This window comes from Pygoscelis adeliae, unplaced genomic scaffold (genome assembly GCF_000699105.1).
Source record: "Pygoscelis adeliae isolate BGI_AS28 unplaced genomic scaffold, ASM69910v1 Scaffold196, whole genome shotgun sequence".
NCBI classification, from domain to species: Eukaryota; Metazoa; Chordata; class Aves; order Sphenisciformes; family Spheniscidae; genus Pygoscelis; species Pygoscelis adeliae.
The window spans coordinates 784,583-793,004 of record NW_008824936.1 but is presented as its reverse complement, the minus strand read 5'-3'; positions in this window follow the sequence as shown (position 1 = coordinate 793,004).

Sequence of the window (8,422 nt, the reverse complement as noted above, 5' to 3'; positions counted from 1 at the left end):
GTGTTTGTTGTAGATTAACTAGTGGATTAGTGGAAGGAAAATGAGAAAATGGAAATAAATTTTATCTTAGCTGTTTAAATGGTAAATATTTATATCTTTTAAGACTGGCAAATGCAGGCCATATATTTTGCAATAAAACATGTAGATCACATTTACAAGAAAGAACAGGAGGGCTTGAGTGGTGGAAAACCAGGAAGCTAAAGTGAGACTGAAAGATAGCCAAATAAAAATGAATTCTCATAGGTATGTTACAGAATCGCACCTGGCTATGTTATGTGAGTGAACAAAATCATTGGATAAATACAAGTGCGTTGAGGGAGGCATTCAGTGAAAAGTGAGGCAGAAATACATACAATGTATCATCATTAGTGGAAAGACTAGTGTCTTTCAGGTAGACATAAATTGAGAAGACTATTAAAAATTGAAAGGGTTTCAAAAGGCAGTGCAAGAGCAATGTGGAGTATACAAAATATACTTGATGTTAAAACTCTCAGTCTGCTTTGGTTGCGTGGCCATGTATATGATTATATCTATCAAGGTTCTGAATGAGGAAGCAGTTTTAAAGGAAAAATAGCTAATGTGGTTCATAAATGTTTAATTCATTGGAATAAAAATTGATTATCCCCCCCCCCATTTTTTAAGAGCATGAAATTAACCATTTACAGGGCTATAGCACTTATACCATCACTTTTAGTTTTTAAAATCAGTGGGTTTATTTATAAAGTTCTTGTGGCATATTTGTTTATTTAGGAAATCAGACTAAGTGTTTAGCATGGGCATTTCTAAATGAGGAATCTGGTGATATGCCAGATACAATTATCTTTCCTACTTTAATTACCCTTACTTACTTTCTTACTTTGAGACGCAGATAGGACTGAAGTAGTTTCTCACAGTTTGGGAACAACCCTGGTCCTGATAGTCAGTAATTTGCCCAACTTAAGTAGAGAACAGGCAAGTAAGCCTCAGTGCAACCCACTGCCATGTTACCTTTCTTGTCCAGATATGGAGAGCTGTTAGAGTGTGGCATGCATGTATTTCTGGCCTACAAATATGCAGTTTCCACCCTTGAAAAGCAGGTCTCGGACAGAGAGATGATATCCCTGTGTGTCAACATCCAGCTGGATCCTACACCTAGAACTCAGTTCCACAGTGCAGACATAAGCTATGAAGATTTTCACTAAAATATTCTTTCAGAGTACTTTCAAGTTTAATTTCAGATAAACTCGGAAAATCCATTAATCCTGATCTACGCTGTTTACACGTAATTTATATTGTACCGATTCATATTAGGTCAAATATTAAAGTGCTAGTTTATACCAATTTCTTAAGCAGCCTACACAATAGTGTATTATCTTTGCAGGTATTTCACTTAATGAGAGCCATGTAGAGTCTTACTGTTCCCAAATAACTCTCAGTGAACAGCATGACCTAACAGCTTTTTACTAATTCCTAGGAAATATATGTATATTTATATATTTAGAAAGTCAAAATGCTAAGTGCTTGCTGATTATAGATGGAATTCGCTACCATTGTGGGATAATTTTACAAATGCATATTAAATTCATAAAACTAATGAAAGTAATGCTATGGTTGATGGAAATTGTAAGTTAAATGCTATCTCATTGTTAGTGAAATATCACCAAAATATTTTTTTTCTACAAGTGCTTATACATGCACCACAAAGCTTCATTTTAGAACTATACAGTGGACTACCATCCATTTCAGTTGAAAAGCCAAGAGCTAAATAATTGATGGAAAAGATGTTAATATAACCTAAAATGTTGTAGTCTTAAATGGTAAAAAATCGAAGGGTTATTGATCAGTTTCCATAAGGGAAAGGAGGACATGTCATCTTTATATATTCTCTGAAAAATTCTCATGTGTTTACATTAAGGAAAATATATTTGACTCTTAAAAAAATGAATATTTTCATGAGGTAGGTAATCTTTCAATAGCAAAGCAGCAGAATATCAGAGCTGATACAGGACTGTGTGTTTTAACCTCAGTCAGCTGGCAACTGAGCACCACACAGCCACTCGCACACTCCCCCATCCTGCCCTGGTGGGATGGGGGAGAGAATTGGAAGAGTAGAAGTGAAACAGTTTAACAATTTGAGATAAAAACAGTTTAACAATTGCAATAAAATAATAATAATAATAATAATAATAATGTAATAATAATAATAATAAAGTACAAAGCAAGTGATGCACAGTGCAATGATGATCAGGTGGCTCACCACCCGCCAACTGATGCCCAGCCAGTCCCCGAGTAGCAGCCCCCATGGCCAGCTTTCCCCCAGTTTATGTACTGAGCATGATGTCACATGGTATGGAATATCCCTTTGGTCAGTTTGGGTCAGCTGTCCTGGTTGTGCCCCCTCCCAGCTTCTTGTGCACCTCCAGCCTTCTCAGTCGGTAGAGCATGGGGAGCTGAAAAGTCCTTGACTAGTGTAAGCACGACTTAGCAACAACTAAAACATCGGTGTGTTATCAACATTACTCTCATCCTAAATCCAAAACACAGCACTGTACCAGCTACTAGGAAGGAAATTAACCCTATCCCTGCTGAAACCAGGACACTGACTCAGGAAAACCGAATTCAATAGTTATTGCCTACAGACTAGCTGCGTCAGCCTGGTCAAGACATTTTACTCTGCCTCCCAGTTTCAGGGTAACCAAGGTTTTAAAGCAATCACCTGGGTTGTTGACCTACTGCCTACTGTATACAGGCATTATATCCAAAAAAGTCCATAAACTACCACACTCTTCCATTCACTGTAGGTCAGAAAACACTCCTATCTTACAGAAAACTTAGATCTACAGAGCAAAAGTTCACAGAATAGGAATATAAACTTCCTGAAAAAGAAGTAGGGGAGATCAAAGGCACTGGTCAGCACACTACATCTCTGCATAGATTTATTAGAGAAAACTCTCAGATGTTACCAGGAAGTCAGCTGCACCTCAAATTACAGAAGAAAGTAACACAAACAAATAAAGCTGTCAACAAGTCTTATAGATAAAACTTTAGGAAAAATTCGTTCTTCACCTATCACCACCTTCAAAACTTGAGGATTTTGTCTTTGTTAAATCCTTTTGTTGAAGAGTTACTGTTATCAGCTGTAAACTGGGGGTGAGAGCTCTGCAAGGAAGCAGAAGCCCTAAGACCCTCAGGGGAATTATTTGTGGAATCTCTGACAAGTCACAGCAGTTAGGGGGGAAGCAGACTGTTACTGTAACTCTCGGGCCTTCAACAGTATTTCTGAGCATAACACAGGTCCTCAGAAGTAATTTGGCAACAACTTTTTGTGAAAGGACCCTTAAGAAACCCTTAAAAGCCCTTTCAGGCACATGTGTCGGCATGAAGTATTGGATTTTCAAGTTTATAGAAACTTGTGTCTATAGAAAAAGAAAGGGTCACTATCCTTTAGAGTTACAAGGGGAATTAATAGGCCATAATCAAACTGACATACACTAGATAGACTAGGTTGATGCCTTTTTTTTTTTAAAGGAAAAACATCTGTTTTCTTTTAAACTTTATTTAAAGAGAATTTTAATTTTTAATTTCTTTGGAAATTTAATTCTGGTGCAGCTAAATATGTACATATGGATAAAATTACGCATATACATATGCATTACATGTATGCATATACACTTACACTTGGAAAAAAATAGAGGATTGAGTGTAAGTTAAAAACCCCAGTTTTCAGTGCTTTCAAAGTTAATGTTTTATGAGAAATATCCTGTGTTAGACACTCTTCAGATAAATTTTTAGTGAAAGGATATAAGAATGCAGTCTATTATAACTACCATATCAGAAGAATTGAGTAAATGACCCATAATGCAAAGCCTCAATACATAATTGTCCAAACTCCTTACCAAGAACATTAAAAAGGACTGTGCTCTTTTCAGTAGTTTTAGAGACTAACATTACTATCAGAGTCCTCTGTACATTTTGTCTTTCCTATGAAATATTAATGTAATTCAACAAAAAGCATTAAAAAAAAATTTTAAAAAATCTCAGTGTGAAACTACCAATAAGGCAGAAGAGCCTTAGATAATTCAGCTGCCACCATCTGTAGCTAAGGTATTGGAACATCATCCTAAGTAATGTAGTTTGTAAAAACAATCAATATGGCTCACAGAAACATTTACTGTATGTTATGTCAGAAGAATACAAAACAAAATTCCTCTAAGATATGTACAGGGACTGTGTTGTAATCCATTTGTTTGTGCTGGTATTGTTTCCTTGGGCTATTCTAGCTAGCCTACTGAATCAAGGCATAGAATTACAAACAAAATCTTCTTATTGTGAAAGATTTTTCCTTTTTCCTCTAGGTACTGTTTTTGTTGTAACTTTGCCCTATACACAGGCTTCACTGCCTAGCTAATTTCTACATAACAGAGATTATTTTGAAGTCATGTATTGATCCAGGTTTTACTGATGAAGCTGTCCTTATTCCCTTCATCCCCATCACTGAAGTCTGATAACCTCTCACCTGCATGATGTCTGAAAGTTATTTTGAAAGAAATCTAATATGCTTGTCTATCTGTCAGCATCCTATAGGCTGGGAGGAATTCAGCTCCATGGGGCTCTATTAGGGGAGAAGGCTTTGTTTCTACCTCTTCTTCACACAGAGGCCTTGCGGCAACAAACATTTCTTCTCAGTGGACCCACACTACGTCTCCATGGTCTGGCAAGACTCTAGCTTCACATGGGAACATTCAGTGATTCTGGCAGGGAGTCTTGAAGGAATACGGGTGAGAAAGGGAAGAAAAGGTTATTTTTAATATTATAGAAACTCCACTAAATCTGAACAGAGTATCACAAGACAATGAAAACACTGCATCCAGAGGGTATGTCACTTGTCAAACACAGAAGTCAAATCATTACATTTTGTCAATTGCACCAAAAAAAGTTTGTGAGAATCATCTGTAACAGGAAACATTAGGCATACTAAATATCAGTGTGGTTTTTTTAAATATGATACAATACAGTCATGAAAACAAGCTTTAGCTAGCATTGAATCAGAAGGTGAATATATTCAGTTTAGCAGTGGGCCATAAATGTATGTATTTGTACATATATATACAGATGTAGATATGTATATATAGCTATACCACTTTTAGAAATATATGATGCTTATTACCACATAGACCTATATTAAAATATATGTTGTAGTATTTACTTTCCTTTTTTCAATTTACTGTGGCTTCAGTATTATTTATTTTATATAGCAGTAGCTGTAAAAGAAGTAGGGAGATTTAATTCAAGAAAACTGTAATAGTGCCATAAACAATTTTCACTAAAACACTCAGTGAAAATTAAAAGAATACTTGAAATAAGAATTGGAATGTAACCTTGACATGGGCAATAATTCTGGTATGATCAATGACCTCAACTCAACACACAGTACTGAAGGAAAGAAATGAAAGATAAGACACCACATAATAATGACCTATACTTGGAACTAAAAAGAAGTATTGGACAAGTAACGATAAAAAAGAGACTCTTAAATTTTGAGCAAACAGAATTCAGATGCCACAAGCAAGGTAAAGAACCCTGAAGAGAATGATTGACAAACCTATAAAAGAAACAGGAATGCTACAGCACTCTAGAGAGAAAATCAAGAGGAAAAACAAATAAAAGAAGTTCTCCTGTTTTGATTAGATTCTCTGCTTCTAAAAGACAGCTAATAGACACACAGGCAAGTAAACTAATCCAATTTCTTACTATTACAAACAAAATTACATTAAAAGATCAGTACTAGTGCTGAAAGTCAAGCAGTCAAAAATTAGGAAATACCTCAACTGTCTCTGCCTATTCACTCTCAGCTTGGCCCTTGGGACATAACTAGTATGATAGCAATATAGTCACAAGTTATTTTGTTTCCATTTATCCTGAGGGAACACTGAGCTGCTCTTTAATTCCATAATTGGTGAACAAGAAGCCGACATGTTCTGCTGCAGATAAGAAGGCTAAGTGAGTCCCGTGAGAAAAAATGAGCATGTTTTTCTGAAGCGTAATGCACATTTGTTTCAGTCATGAAACAGGAGCAAACTATAGGGTTAGTGAAGTAGTATGGTTGCTCCATCTGCTCAATCCTTGCTTCTGTTTTGATAGTGTCCCATTTGAGTATGCCTTACCAGAAATTAGGGTAGGACCACCATTTTATTTAATTTTGTAAGAGAGACTTATTGGTTAGCAATGACGTTTAGCCATCTAGCTTAAATTAGACCTAACAACAAAAAAATAAAAGGCTCTGCAGAACATTAGCCCAGACCACCCAGTTCCTGAAACATTAAACATAATATGGTTTAGTTTTTACTCAGTGCACCCATTCAAAAGTAAATGTATGAAGACAATCAACAGCCTTCATTTAAATTCTTGATGCTGAGCACATACAATTGCTAATAAAATCAATAGTCAATGAAAATGATTGGGATCTCTTAATATTTTTTCTTAGTTTTCATACATCTTAACATTAAATGAACACTGAATTAAAAGCAATATTAGACAGTTTTTCAAGTGCTGTGGTAAGTGGTTTAGAAATATCTCAGTCTTGAAGAATGCATTAAACATTTTTATCATTCCAAAGATACTTGGAACATGCTACAAATTCAACTGAAATAATAACTGCATTTTTCATCTGTATAGGCTCACGTAACAGACCACTAAAATCCAGTCACATCTGCAGAGACATGGAGATGGGTGTTTTAATATTACTTCAAGCAATGCTGAATTATCTGGAGCGAGGAAAGAAAAATATTTGGTTTTACATTTACTGCAACATAAAAGACAATTATAACCTATCAAAAATAAGATTTTGCATGAGGGCACAATAATAGGAGGATATGGGTTTGCCCCCAGATTCTACAGATTTATTTATATCACTGTAATAGAACCAATTACAAAAAGACTTCAGAGCAGGGGCTTCTTTGTATTTTACAGTTTATAGATTCAAGATCTCCAATACTATAGGAAAAGAAAGCCAGTTAAATTTTTAAATATTTAAAAACGTCCTTCCTGAAAAGCTGAAGTTTCATTTACTAAACCAGTGTCATTAGATGCTGATACGATCACATCTCAGCATCTAGGAACCTACCAGTGCTAGCATTACTGTTGTTAGCTGGCATTAATGTCACATAAGAGCTAACGAACAGCACCACAGCTGCTCATGGAAGCAGGACAGAAAATGCATTCATCACCACTGTGTGGCTTAGTATTAAACTTCATGCTGTGATTTCCTCAAATGCTAGCAAAAACTGCAATTGTTCTAAAAGTTGTATTATAATTTTCTCTTTGATAACCACTCAGGAGAACAAGCACCACTGAATATTTGCATGACTACTAATCAATGATTAATTATGGTTATCTCTGATTACTTACGTGGCACAGCTATAGAATACTAGAGCTCTAATTACACTGCCAGAGGACAATATGGCCAGGCTTAAGCATGCCAAGTCTCATGACCTTGCTTTTTTCTGTTCACCTTTTTGATGTGGTCTAAATGTAGTATAAGCTTACAGCTTTGTAGCTGGCAAAGAAGACTTGATTTGGGAAATTTCACTTAATTTAATTTATAGCCAATTAATACTAGCTTTTAATTATGGACTCACGTATTGAGAAACGAAGAAGACACAAACTGTCTCAACTCCTCTTCTTCTTGCCACACATTGTGCTCAGTCCTTTCAGACTCCACTGCCCAAACCCTGCCCAGTACACACCATGGGGCAAAAAGGACTGTAATTTGGAATATGCATTCTCCAAAAACCCATGACGTCTAAGAAAGCTTGAGTTTCCTTTTTGCTAGTTGATGGAGACATGGCTGGTATTTTATTGATCACATCCATTGGGATCTGACGACGTCCATCTCGCCATTTTATTCCTAAAAACTGGATCTGCTGTGCAGGTCCCTTGACCTTACTTTGTTTTATGGCAAATCCGGCCTTCAGAAGGATTTGGACTATTTACTTCCCTTTTCAAAAACTTCTCCTGCTGTGTTGCCCCACACGATGATGTCATCAATACATTGCAGGTGTTCTGGAGCTCCACCCTGTTCCAGTGCAGTCTGGATCAGTCCATGGCAAATGGTGGGGCTGTGTTTCCACACCTAGGGCAGTCGGTTCCAGGTGTACTGGATGCCCCTCCAAGTGAAAGCAAACTGTGGCCTGTGCTCTGCTGCCGAAGGGATTGAGAAAAACGCATTAGCAATATCAACTGTGGCATACCACTTGGCTGCCTTCGACTCCAGTTCGTATTGAAGTTCTAGCATGTCCGGCACAGCAGCACTCAGCGGTGGTGTGACTTCATTTGGGCCACGATAGCCTACTGTTAGTCTCCACTCTCCATTAGACTTCCGCACTGGCCATATGGGACTGTTAAAGGGTGAACGAGTCTTGCTGATCACTCCTTGGCTCTCCAG